Here is a 12409-nt window from a genome sequence, read left to right as displayed (position 1 = left end):
TCGAGTCCACATGGATACTAGTCAGATTCATTTCTGCTGTGCCACAGCAGGAACTCCTGATCAATAAATTTCGTCTGGCTTTCCTATCAAGACATGATATTTTTTTGATAATTTCTAGAGTTGCCTTTCTATTCTCATTTAGCAAAGTACCCCCACCATTCATACTTGCAAACTTCCAGGAATAAAAGGCCAAGCAGATGAGACAAAGTCTCGGTTTGTTTCTTTTACAAAATGGACAAAATGTTTTTAGAAGCAAGAATCCAGAGAGTTGTTATTAGTTGGTACAAATGATATGGGGAATTAGGTGACTCAAGTTGTTTCCTTAAATGTTTCCAAAACAGGTTAATGTGAATGAACATTACAATTCTGCTGCCAAATGCCTTCAGGGGCGTGATGATAAATAATTTGGGTAAAAGATGGAAAATATCTAAGATAAATACTTCTCTTTGATTGAACAAGGACAAGATTAAGAGCCCTACTGTCTATAGTTTGGAAGGGCTTCTGGAGAAGATCCATGTCTTTAAAAATTAAGTATATTTCAACATCGCTAATTATTAGAGAAATGCAAATCAAAACCACTATGAGGTACCACCTTACACCGGCTAGAATGGCCATTATCAAAAACTCTACAAACAGGGAGTTCCCATCTTGACCCATCAGAAACAAATCCAACTAGAAACCACGAGGTTGTGGGTTCGATCCCTGGCCTTCCTCAGTTGGTTAAGGATCCAGTGTTGCCATGAGCTGTGGCGTAGGTCACAAACGCAGCTTGGATTTGGCATTGCTGTGGCTCTGGCGTAGGCTGGCAACAACAGCTCTGATTAGACCCCTAGCCTGGGAACATCCATGTGCTGAGGGTGCTGCCTTAAAATGACAAAAGACAAAAAAAAAAAACAAAACAGTAAGTGCTGGAGAGGGTGTGGAGAAAAGGGAACCCTCTTACACTGTTGGTGGGAATGTAAACTGGTGCAACCACTGTGGAAAACAGTATGGAGATTCCTCAAAAAACTAAAAATGGAATTACCATTTGATCCAGCAATCCCACTCCTGGGCATCTATCCAGAGAAAACCATGACTCAAAAAGATACATTTACTCCAATGTTCATCGCAGCACTATATACAATAGCCAAGACATGGAAACAACCTATATGTCCATCCACAGAGGAGTGGATAAAGAAGATTTGGTAAATACACACAATGGAATATTTCTCAGCCACTAAAGGAAAGAAATAACGGCATTTGCAGCAACATGAATGGACCTAGACATTATCATGGTAAGTGAAATCAGTCAGGAAGTGAGACAGCAACATCAAATGTAATCACTTACATGTGGAGTCTAAAAATGAACTTCTTGCAGAATAGATACTGACTCACAGACTTTGAAAAACTTATAGTTTCCAAATGAGACAGGTTTGGAGGGTGGGGGGACATGCCTGGGTTTGGGATGGAAATGCTACAAAATTGGGTTGTGATGATCATTGCGCAACAATAAATGTAATAAAGTTCATTGAGTAATTAAAAAAATTAAGTATATGTACAGTTCTTTTTTTTTTTCTTTTCCTCTTTTTTTTTTGGTATTTTGGTATTTTTAGGGCTGCACCTGTGGCATATGGAGGTTCCCAGGCTAGGGGTCGAATTGGAGCTATAGCTGCCGGCCTATGCCACAGCCACAGCAACCCCAGATCTGAGCCATGTCTGTGAACTACACCACAGCTCACAGCAACGTGGGATCCTTAACCCACTGAGTGAGGCCAGGGTTCGAACATGAGTCCTCATGGATGCTAGCCAGATTTGTTTCCACTGAGCCACGATGGGAACTCCAGCTGTAACAGTAATTATAAGTATTCATGCCACTGTCTATCACAGAAAGGAAGCTGAATTAGGCTATAAAATAAGACAAGAATAAAAGAAAAAGAAAAGAGTCAAAGTTCTCTTAATTTTTTTCTTTACCCATAAAGTGTCCTGTATCAACTTGACTGTTTTTTGAAGAGTATCTTTACTCCATCTGCTTCTCTTGGTACTGCTTATGTGATAGCTGCCACAGGATAATTTTTACTGTTAAACTGAAGATGTAAAAGCCAATCCATAATGAAAACCATAAAAGCCTACAACTCAGAAATGAAACATATATATTTCCAAGTATATTAACTTTTCAGAAAAGTCACATAAGTAAAACATGTTCTCAACTTCAAATGGCCAAACTAACCAGGTGCTAGTGAAATACTGTTCTCTAGTGAAGCATTAAGCCCTTTGTCTGTGCCAATCCTAAATGAAGAACTTCGTTCACTCATTTTATTCCTGCAATCCTCGCTTGGAACTAGGTCAACATATATCTTGGTGGATATGTACTTTTTTTGCTTATATTACAAAGTGTATGGCCAAAAATTATTTTTATAACAGCATTCAAAATGAATGCTAAGGATCCTTGATACTTAAAAAGAAACCAATATATAGAACTTTAGAAAATACAGATTACCCAGCCAGAAAAAATCTCTCCATTTAACTAAAAGGAACATAAAATTTCAGAATTTTCATTTTTTTTCGTTTGTGTGTTCATTTGTTTTTTTAGGGGAACACCTGCAGCACATGGACGTTCCCCGGCTAAGGGTCGAATCAGAGCTGCAGCTGCCAGCCTGTGCCACATAGGATTTTCAGTGTTGACTGAAAGAATAAGGAAAGAAAAAACTCTAAACTGGACTTACTCCACCATCAACCTGCTTATGGGTTCAAGGCATTTTGCTAGAATCATGAATAAATAGACCTGAAGCTAGACATGTGCTTTCTCCTCCACAATCTCAATTCCCAAAATAGGACCAAAGAAAACTTTGGAGACAATGTAAATTCTTCGCATAATCAATAGTTGAGTTTTTCCAAGCTAATTATGGGCTAAACTTCACAAGTAGATACCCAACAAATATTTGTTCATAACTTCTGTTATTCATGAACAATTAAAGAGACAAACTAAGCTCTTTAAAAAATGTCTTCTCATTTTTTGACTCTTGAAAAGAATGAACATATCATAATGTCAGAGAAATTCAACTCAGGAGAACGGTCCAGTAGTCATGAATCTGAGAAATTCTACATTCCAGACATATTGCTTCACAAGTGGAGAAAGCCAGGCTCAGGATATGAAGATTATGGCCTGCATCCCATACAGCCCACTAGTGGTAGAGCCAAGACCAAAACTTAAACATCTTTATACCCAGGCTCATGATCTTCCTACTGTGCCATGGTGCCTTCCCATGACTGTGACAAGTGTGGCAGCCTTGACTACATTATTCCTCCTGTACTATTCCAGTGACTCTCTGGTTTTCTAGAAATGCTAAGTCGTCCAAGGAATTGGTAAACAGAATACCTCATTTATACATTAAGGCAATGTATAACCATGTATCATATTAACTATGATTCTTTCAGAGTCCTGAATGATGGACAGACCATTGAATTCCTCCACCAAGTTGACAACCAGTACTTAACCAGTCTCTTTTGGAACTGCTTTTGTAGCTGACTACATGGTAAATATTTTTCTTTTCTAGATTCTTTGAGATATAACTAATGAAAACTGTATGTACTTAAAGTTTGCAACTTGATCTCTTGATATACTTATACCTTGTGAAGTCACCTAAATGGTAAGCCTCTTTATGCTGGCTTATAATTTCACAAGGTTCAACCACAAGAAAAATACCTTGTTAAGAAATATTGATTTGAGAATGATAGTGCTTAAGTAGCAAAAGAAAAACATCTTAACAGGAATATTCTTATGTGTGGAAAGAGTTAATATTTTTATTTGCTCTGGAATCTCAGTTATGTTTATTTAGAGAGACAGCAGTTAATAATATTAGCGTGTATTATCCATTACATTCCTCATAGGGAATTAAGAACAGATAAATGGGACCCTCAAGGAGACTTCCAATTCCTGCACTGATACTTAATCTTGGAGTCAGAGAAGAGGCAAAAAAATGCACATAAGTATAAATATGTATGATTAGTAGTGCAGTGATGTTCAGATGCCTTTTTGGCAATAACAAGCCAATTGAACACACATAGACGTTAAACACAAGACTTTTTTTTTTTTTTTAAACATGGAAGACATCTTTTTCCTCCAATGCATTTCTCGTGTGTGGTTGTTTTTGTTAGTTTAGTGGTCAGTTTTCTTAAGTTGCTTTATATTCTCTATTAATTTGCTAGGGCTTCCATAAAGAATCACAAACTGGGTGGTTAAATAATAGAAATTCATTTTCTTGCACTTCTGGAGGCTATAAATCCTAGATCAGGGGTCAGGAGGGTTGGTTCCTTCTGAGGGCTCTGAGGAGAGGACTTTACACCTCTCCTAGCTTTAGACAGCATGCTGGAAATCTTTGCTGCTACTGTAAAACTCCAATCTTCCCTACAAGGCCTGGGCATGGAATGATATTGTGGCCAATGAGATATGCGCAGAAGCAATGAGATATGCGCAGAAGCAATGAGAGCAACACGCAATGTCCTTAATGAAAGCAGCTTGCCCTCTCCTTACTCTGTCCTCCTTCCCCTTCCCTCTGGTGGGAACATGGACATGGTATGAGATACTGACAATAGAAGATAGCTCAATCTCAGTTCCACTTTTGCATTTAATTTGTTGCGTCACATGTCATGTAACCTGTGGAATACTTCACTGAATGTTGATGGGAAAATGAAAATACCAAAAATGTCTTAATGTTTTTATAAAAATAGAGTCTTATGAAAATAAAATCACTGGTTAAATAAATTGAAAGTAATACCAGATAGAATAATACTATGTTCATTGACTAGAAGAATATTGTTATATTGACCAGACTACCCAAGGCAAACTACAGATTTGTGCAATCTCTATCAAAATACCAATGGCATTTTTCACAGAACTGGAACTAATAATTCTAAAATTTGTACAGAAAAAAAAAGACCCTTGATAGCCAAAGTAATGCTGAGAAAAAACAGAGCTGGAGGAATCATGTTCCCTGACTTCAGACCAAACTACAAAGCTACAGTAACTAAAACAGTATGCTTGGAATTCCCATCATGGTGCAGCGGAAATGAATCCAACTAGGAACCATGAGGTTGTGGGTTCAATGCCTGGCCTCACTCAGTGAGGATCTGGTATTGCCATGAGCTGTGGTATAGGTTGCAGACATGGCTAGGATCTGGTCTTGCTATGGCTGTGGTGTAGGGCAGCAGCTAAAGCTCTGATTAGACCCTAGCCTGGGAACCTCCATACGCCACGGGTGCGGCCCTCAAAAGACAAAAGCCAAAAAAAAACCAACAAAAAAAGCCAAAAAAAAAACCCAAACCAGTATGCTATTAGCACAAACCACATAGATTAAGGAGACAGAATAGAGAGTCCAGAAATAAACCTACACACTTGTGGTTAATTAATCTATGAAAAAGGAGACAAGAATATACAATGGAGAAAAGACAGTCTCTTCAATAAGTGGTGCTGAGAAAACTGGACAGCTATGTGTAAAAGAATGAGCTTAGAGCATTTCCTGACTCGATATGTAGAAGTAAACTCAAAATTGGATTGAAGATCTAAATGTAAGACCCCAAACCCTATAAATCCTAGAAGAAAACATTAGGTAGCAATCTCAGACATAAATTTTAGCACTATTTTTTGTGGTCTCCTAAGGCAAAAGAAATAAAAGCGAAAATGTACAAACAGAACCTGATTAAACTTAAAAAGCTTTTACACAGCAAAGAAAACCTTCATCAAAATGAACTACCTGCTAGAGTCCCCGTTGCGGTGCAGCAGAAATGAAAATGATTAGTATCCATGAGGATGCGAGTTCGATCCCTGGCCTTGCTCAGTGGGTTAAGGATCCAGTACACCGCAGAAGTGGCTTGGATCTGGTATTTCTGTGGCTGTGGTGTAGGGCAGCAGCTGAATCTCCGATTCAACACCTCACCTGGGAACTTCCATGTGCCATGGGTGTGGCCCTAAAAAAAAAAAAAAAAAAAAGAACTACCTGCTGAATGGGAGAAAATATTTGAAAATGACATGATTGATAAGGAGTCAATATCCAAAATATAGAAATAGCTCATACAATTACATATCAAAAAATCAAACAGCTCAATTAATGAATAGGAAGACATTTCTTCCAAAGATGACATATAATTGGCCAACAAACATATGAGAAGATGTGGAAGATTTTTTTTTTTTTTTTTTTGTCTTTTTGCCTTTTCTGGGGCTGCTCCCACGGCATATGGAGGTTCCCAGGCTAGGGGTTGAATTGGGGCTGTAGCCCCTGGCCCTTGCTACAGCCACAGCAACTTGGGATCTGAGCCGAGCCTGCAACTTACACCACAGCTCATAGCAATGCCGGATCCTTAACCCACTGAGCAAGGCCAGGGATCAAACCTGCAACCCCATGGTTCCTAGTCGGATTTGTTAACCACTGTGCCACGACGGGAACTCCTGTGCAAGATTATTAACCAGGGAAAAGCAACTCAAAACCACAGTGATATATCACCTCACACTTTTCAGAATGGCTATCATCAAAGAGTCTACAAATAAATATTGACGAGGATGTGGAGAAAAGGGAAACTTGGTACAATGCCAGTGGGAACATAAATTAAATTGGTATAGTCACTATGGAAAACAGTATGGAGGTCCTTAAAAAACTAAAAATAGAACTCATATGATCCAGCAATTCCATTCCTGGGCGTGCATCAAAAAAACACCTGAAAACACTAATTCAAAAATATATATGCATCCCAATGTTCACAGCAGCATTATTTATAATAGCCAACATATGGAAGCAACTTAAATGCCCACTGATAGATGAATAAAGATGTGGTATATGTATACAGACAATGGAAGATCACCACCATAAAAATGAATGAAATTCTGCCACTTGCAACAATATGGATGGACCTAGAGAATATTATGGTTAGGAAAGTCAAAGAAAGACAAATAAAGAATGTTATCACTTATATGTGGAATCTAAAATATAAGATGAACATATATAAGAAAATAGAAACAAACTCAGATATATGGAACAAAATATAGTGTTACCAGTGGGTAGAGGGAAGGGGGAGGGGCAAAATTAAGGTAGAGGATTAAGAGGTACAAACTACTACGTATAAAATAAGCTACAAGAATATATTGTACAGCACAGGGAATATAGCCAATATTTTATAATTACTTTAAATGGAGTATAAGCTATAAACATTTCTGAATTACTATGTTGTGTACTTGAAAACAATGTAGATCAAAATACTTCATTTTAAAAATAATTTTGATATTGTAAACCCTTAAAAGTGTATCAGAGACTCCCCCAGGAGTCCCTGGACAAAACATTGAGAACCATTGCTGAGGACAAAAGAGACTGGGAGGCCCAATATAACTGCATGTAACAGAACTTTCTAACCCCCACACCACCTACCAACATATACCTTCATGTTAAAGATAAATAAATCTTCTGTCTTCAGTAAGCCACTGTACTTTGGTCTCCCTTGATGCAGTCAAACCAACACCTAAGATAGTCATTTGACTGGCAGGGTTGTTTTTCTTAAAACAGTGAAGAATGAAGTGATATGTCTCATACAAAGTGTGAACTAAAAGTGGGAAATAAACTGTAGATTTAGAAAGCCTCCACTATCAAAATAAGTGAGAGGAAGTGCATCTCCTTAGGGGAAGTCAGGAATATTTCCAAGCTCTCAGATCTGTAGAGTGTCTCTTTCATTTCATTTAGTCCACTTTGCTCACTTATGCTACTTGCTGGCCCCAGTAGGTAAATGAATCAGTGGAGAGCCAGTGGAAGTTTATGGGAAGGGAAATGACATGATCAGAGCAATGCTTCAGAAAGAGCAATCTGACAACTCTGCGAAAGTGGACTGGAAAGAGGGAGGCTAGCAATGGGTGAGCCTGGCAGATGTAAGGGACCCTAAGATTCTAGGAGAATAATGAGTCTGGATTAGGTTGGTGGGGGAAGGGAGAAGAGAGGAGGAGGAGCAGTAGTCCACTGAACTTGCATCAGAGTTCTACACTGTAATAGTTACAGAGAACCACAGCACAGAGCACAGCCCAACTCTACACATAGAATGTTCTTTAGCATGGCTTATTTTGAGATCCCTGCCTGCTGGTGTGGACCATGTCAGAACACTAAATGTCCTCTTAAGTCTTCTCTGAAACTGCCTAAAGCTGATCCCATGTTTCTTTCCCCAGGGCCAAATTATCCCCATCTCGACCTCCTCACACTGAGGGATCTGAAATAGACAACACCTGGGACACATTTCACTTCTCAGTTGGTGGGGGAGGTAAAAGTTGCCTCCTTGAGGCTGTCTGCATTATAAACCCACCCAAAATTCCTGCTTCCCAGTCCTGAGACAGGAACAAAGAGGTCATTTCCCTGGGTCATGGCTCTTACCTGTGCCCAGGATAGCTATCATGGTTCTTTGAATTTATCATAGGTCCTTCTTCCTGGAATCTGGAATGAAATATTAGAGCATATGCTCAGCAAAAGGAAGGATAGTAGCCTATGTTACAGATGTTTCACAATGTGCCAGGTCCACCCTTAAGTGCTTTTATTAATAAAAATAAAAAACTTTTAATAATTTTATTATTATTATCTTTTTAGAGTTGTACCTGAAGCATATGGAAGCTCCCAGGCTAGAGGTCGAATTGGAGCTACAGCTGCCAGCCCATAGCACAGCCATAGCAGCACCAGGTCCGAGCTGTTATCTATGACGTGTACCACAGCTCACAGCAACGCAGGATCCTTAACCCACAGAGTTGGACCAGGGGTGCAAACTGCATCCACATGGATACTCCCTTGAGGGCTTCATATACCTGAAGTTACTTAAGCCTCATAACAATCATATAAGACCGGCACTAGTATCATCCCCATGTTACAGATGAGGGAATTTAAGCACAAGATTTTGAATAACTTACTAAGGTCATATACTTAGTTACTGAAGGAGCTTGGATTTAAACCAGGTCATCTGTCTCCAAAATTCTGCAGTCTTAACCATGGCATTCCACCATCTCAATATGGTGCCCAGAGTTCAAGCCTGGGTTCTAGAGGAGAGCTGTTCCCAAGAAAGTAAGAAAAAGAGAAGGCAAGGAGGGCTTGATATTATATTCACCTACTACCCAAGCAACCAGAACTGGAGAAAAATCTATTTGATTTTCTTTCCGTGCCTTCTCACTGCATGCCCAAATTCATCAGATCTCCTGTACCAGAGATAAAATGGGATTGAATACAGGTCTAGAGTGATGGGTCTGGAGTACTGGACTATTGACTTTAAATCCAATCTGGAGCTTTCACTTATCACCTGCTGAACAGTGAGAAGTGTCTCTGGTTCTAGGTTGTTACTGGATTCTAATTATACACTCAAGAGGGGAATCTCTCACCAGCGAAAACACTGTGGTATGTTCACAGCCTTACCTGCGTGCTCCGAGGAAGCCAGCCAAGTTCTCTACTCTCTCTTGACTGGGGAGTGAGCTGCCTAATAGTCCAGATCCTTGAATCTCCAGATTTAAGCAGTAGATGAGACAATTTGGCACAGCTGGTCAAAAGCCATCCATGTGATTTTCTTCCAGAATGATTTTGAGTTTCTATCTGTTGAATCCATGTTAATGTCCTTTGCAGCCAGGCCAATTTTCTACATTTTTAAAATACCAGCTCAAACCTCACCGATGCTGACAAACTTTTCCTCATGCCATCTCCTTCCTGGGTTTTCACAGCATGTTGACCATACATTGCTTGAGCATTTACTAAATTGCACTTTAACTGTTTAAATACCACCAGATTGTGAGCCTCTCTAAGACAAGTGTTACCAAACAAAGTTTGTTTTGCCTGATGAACAGCAAGCCAACATTTTGACACTGAGGTTTGCAAGCAAAGGGACAGTTTATTCACAAGGCAGCCAAGCAAGGAGACAAGAGAAGTAATCTCAAATCAGCCTAGCCCAAGGCCAGGGGCTCAGGGTATTTATGGCATAAAGAATAAAGAAGCAGGACTGCGTGAGGCATGGCGAGCGTAGGGAAAATGTGCTTGTAAAAAGGTGCAGCAGTAGTCATTCTTCACAGGCTTAACTAGGCTACAGGCCTCTGTGTCTTCCAAGGGTGGAGTTTTCAGCCCTCTAATGTCAAAGTCACTGAGCTCAAACACTCACACGTGCCCAGCTAGAGGGTGGGTGGTCCTGTTCAGTCTTAATGAACTTACCTCCATCAACACACAGCTGACTCCAAGTTCCTGGAAAATAACTTGGGCAAATATCTTATTGTTTGGGCTCCCTGCCCCTTGAAGAACAGGTAAGGACCTTGATTCATGAAGGCAGGTGAAATGGATTTGACTCATTACTGCCCACAGTTTCACAAGGACTGTGGCCCATCCATCTTTAGGCCTCTGTACTGAGCACAGTGGCTTTATACATAGTAGGTCCTATGGTTGATGAAAGAAAGGCCAAAGAATGGAAAGTGAGAATGAAAGGTAGATATAACCTTTATATGACCCAAGATGTCCTAAAAATAACCTTCCTATCCCCCCTGAATCATCTTCCTGGCCCTGCTTCTGTAAGTGACATTCTACCATAATCGAGGAGTTGTGAAAATACAAATAGTGTTGTCAAAGTGCTTCCTCCTCAGCCTCTAGCTTTTAGTATAGGATGAAATGATTTTTAAAAGATGAATTTCAGGGTAGAAAGAGATGGGAGCGACTGGGATTTGAGGATGCCCACAATGTGTTTTTTCAGGCAGAAGGGAAAAAGTCGGATATGTTGACTTTCTTGGCAGGCAGAGGTAAGAAGGGGAAGGGAAGGAGATGAGGGGATTTAAGGCAAATTTTCCTACATCATAATTGTCTCTAGAACTAGCCTAGGAGAAAATGTGATTATTCTGCATATCCCATTGATGCATTTTTGGAATCTTGGCACTTATTTTTTAGTATCAATTTTATGTGTAGACATCAGGGTTTTACCAATTAGTTTAATTCTTTTGGAAATGTGGAAACCATGAACGGAACTGTTGAAGTGTATAATTCAGTGCAAGGCCAAAGCAAATGCTCCATATTTAGCCTTCTTTTTTTTTTTTCCCTGAATAAATTAACAAATCAATCCACTGGATGAACCCACATTTCCTTCTCACAGCCAAATCCCAAAAACATGATGATTCTTCAGCCCTCGATGGTACTTTAGTCTGGAAGTGGTTGTGCTTTATGACTTGGTAGCTTACTAAGCACTTTGAGACCTCCACGACTGCAGAGACTTGGGAAAACACACCGCATTGAGCTGTCATGTGCTGTGGATGGGAAGCTTATTTCTACAGGGATCCAGTCTTCCCACACCACCTCCTTTCCACTGTTAGCAAACCTCCCCTCCCCTGTTACCTACCTTTGAAGTCATTTACTCTTCCAAAGCCACCTGCTCCTCCTCGCCTTTGAGTTTCTAGATGCCAGCTCTCTAAGATTTGACCTCAGGATCTGCCAACTCAGAGCTGGGATGGCTTTTTCCATCTGCAGCAAAAGTCATTTCTAAAAGCAGAGAGAGCACTGGGCTTCTCATATTTTCCTTGCTGGATGTGTTTGTGGCTGCAAAAACCAATTACTGAAGCTCAGCTCTAAGAAATGAAATGTATTTAGTCACAGGTAAAGTTCATGAACGTGGTATTAGCTGCAGAATGTGTGTGGTGGCATCTTTTACAAATGAATGCATATCCTAGATCCTGCTCCTTTTGCAAATAAACCATCTCCAGAGCGATACTGATGGCAAAAACAGAAGCAAGTCTAATAGCCTGGCAGCATCAAAGCTGCTCAGAATAACCAGCTATGGCACATAGCACTTTATCTTCATCAGATTTTTCCCTCTGCTTATTTATAGCATCTGAAATGCCCATATTCCCTTGGGATCCAACAGGCTTATAGCCCTGTAGGACCAACTCTTCCCTCCATCTTTCTGAGTTAATATTTAAAGCTGGTGCATCAAGAGAAATTGTTGAATAGAGAAAATGCAGAAAGCAGATGAGGGCACATATGCTCACCAGTCCTGAGAATGACTGTGCACTCCTTTCCCATTGCCCCAGAATGATGTGGGAAACCAAGGATCAACCAGCAGATTCAGGGGGGCTGTTGGTGCTAGACATAAATTTTGGTGAAAATAATTTTTTTTAATTGAGAACACAACTTACTTTGACAATTTGTGCATCCATAGAGAAGTTAAACCTGGAAGACCACTCAGTATCAAACGTCATTCTAGGTGGAACAGGAAGGCTTTCTGAAACCAGATCAGAAAGGACCTTGAAGATGCCTTGAAAAGTCAAGGTTTTCAGGCCATTGGCTTATTGTTCAAACCATGCAAGACGTATTTATAGGGTTCACTTAGACCTTTGATTGAGCCCCAGCCTCTGCTGTAGCTGATTCTCCTTGGTTTGCCTCCCAACAGGAGGCACACTGACTTATCAGGT

The 12409-nt window shown here is 40.0% G+C and overlaps 1 long non-coding RNA gene across 8 annotated transcripts in view; it reads right to left on the bottom strand.

Annotated features, from left to right (window-relative positions):
- Positions 1–12409, bottom strand: part of LOC102157921 (uncharacterized) — a 103340-nt gene that overhangs the window by 37978 nt on the left and 52953 nt on the right. For 3 of the 8 annotated variants that reach the window (XR_014829498.1, XR_014829499.1, XR_014829501.1), the window contains exons 1-2: positions 9396–9461; positions 8376–8435 (exon numbers count right to left, since the gene is read on the bottom strand). This is a non-coding gene — a long non-coding RNA (uncharacterized LOC102157921). Of the gene's footprint in view, positions 1–8375; positions 8436–9395; positions 10395–11340; positions 11538–12409 lie in introns of those variants that run through there. The other 5 variants (XR_014829497.1, XR_014829496.1, XR_014829502.1 and 2 more) reach the window with 3 other exon arrangements.

Source organism: Sus scrofa, chromosome 15, assembly GCF_054392235.1.
Source record: "Sus scrofa isolate SSC_HxYL_T2T_F1_AM1 chromosome 15, Sscrofa_HxYL_maternal_Yorkshire_Landrace_v2.0, whole genome shotgun sequence".
In the NCBI taxonomy this organism is placed as follows: Eukaryota; Metazoa; Chordata; class Mammalia; order Artiodactyla; family Suidae; genus Sus; species Sus scrofa.
Note: the sequence above shows the minus strand (reverse complement) of the source record. Positions and strands in the feature narration are given on the sequence as shown.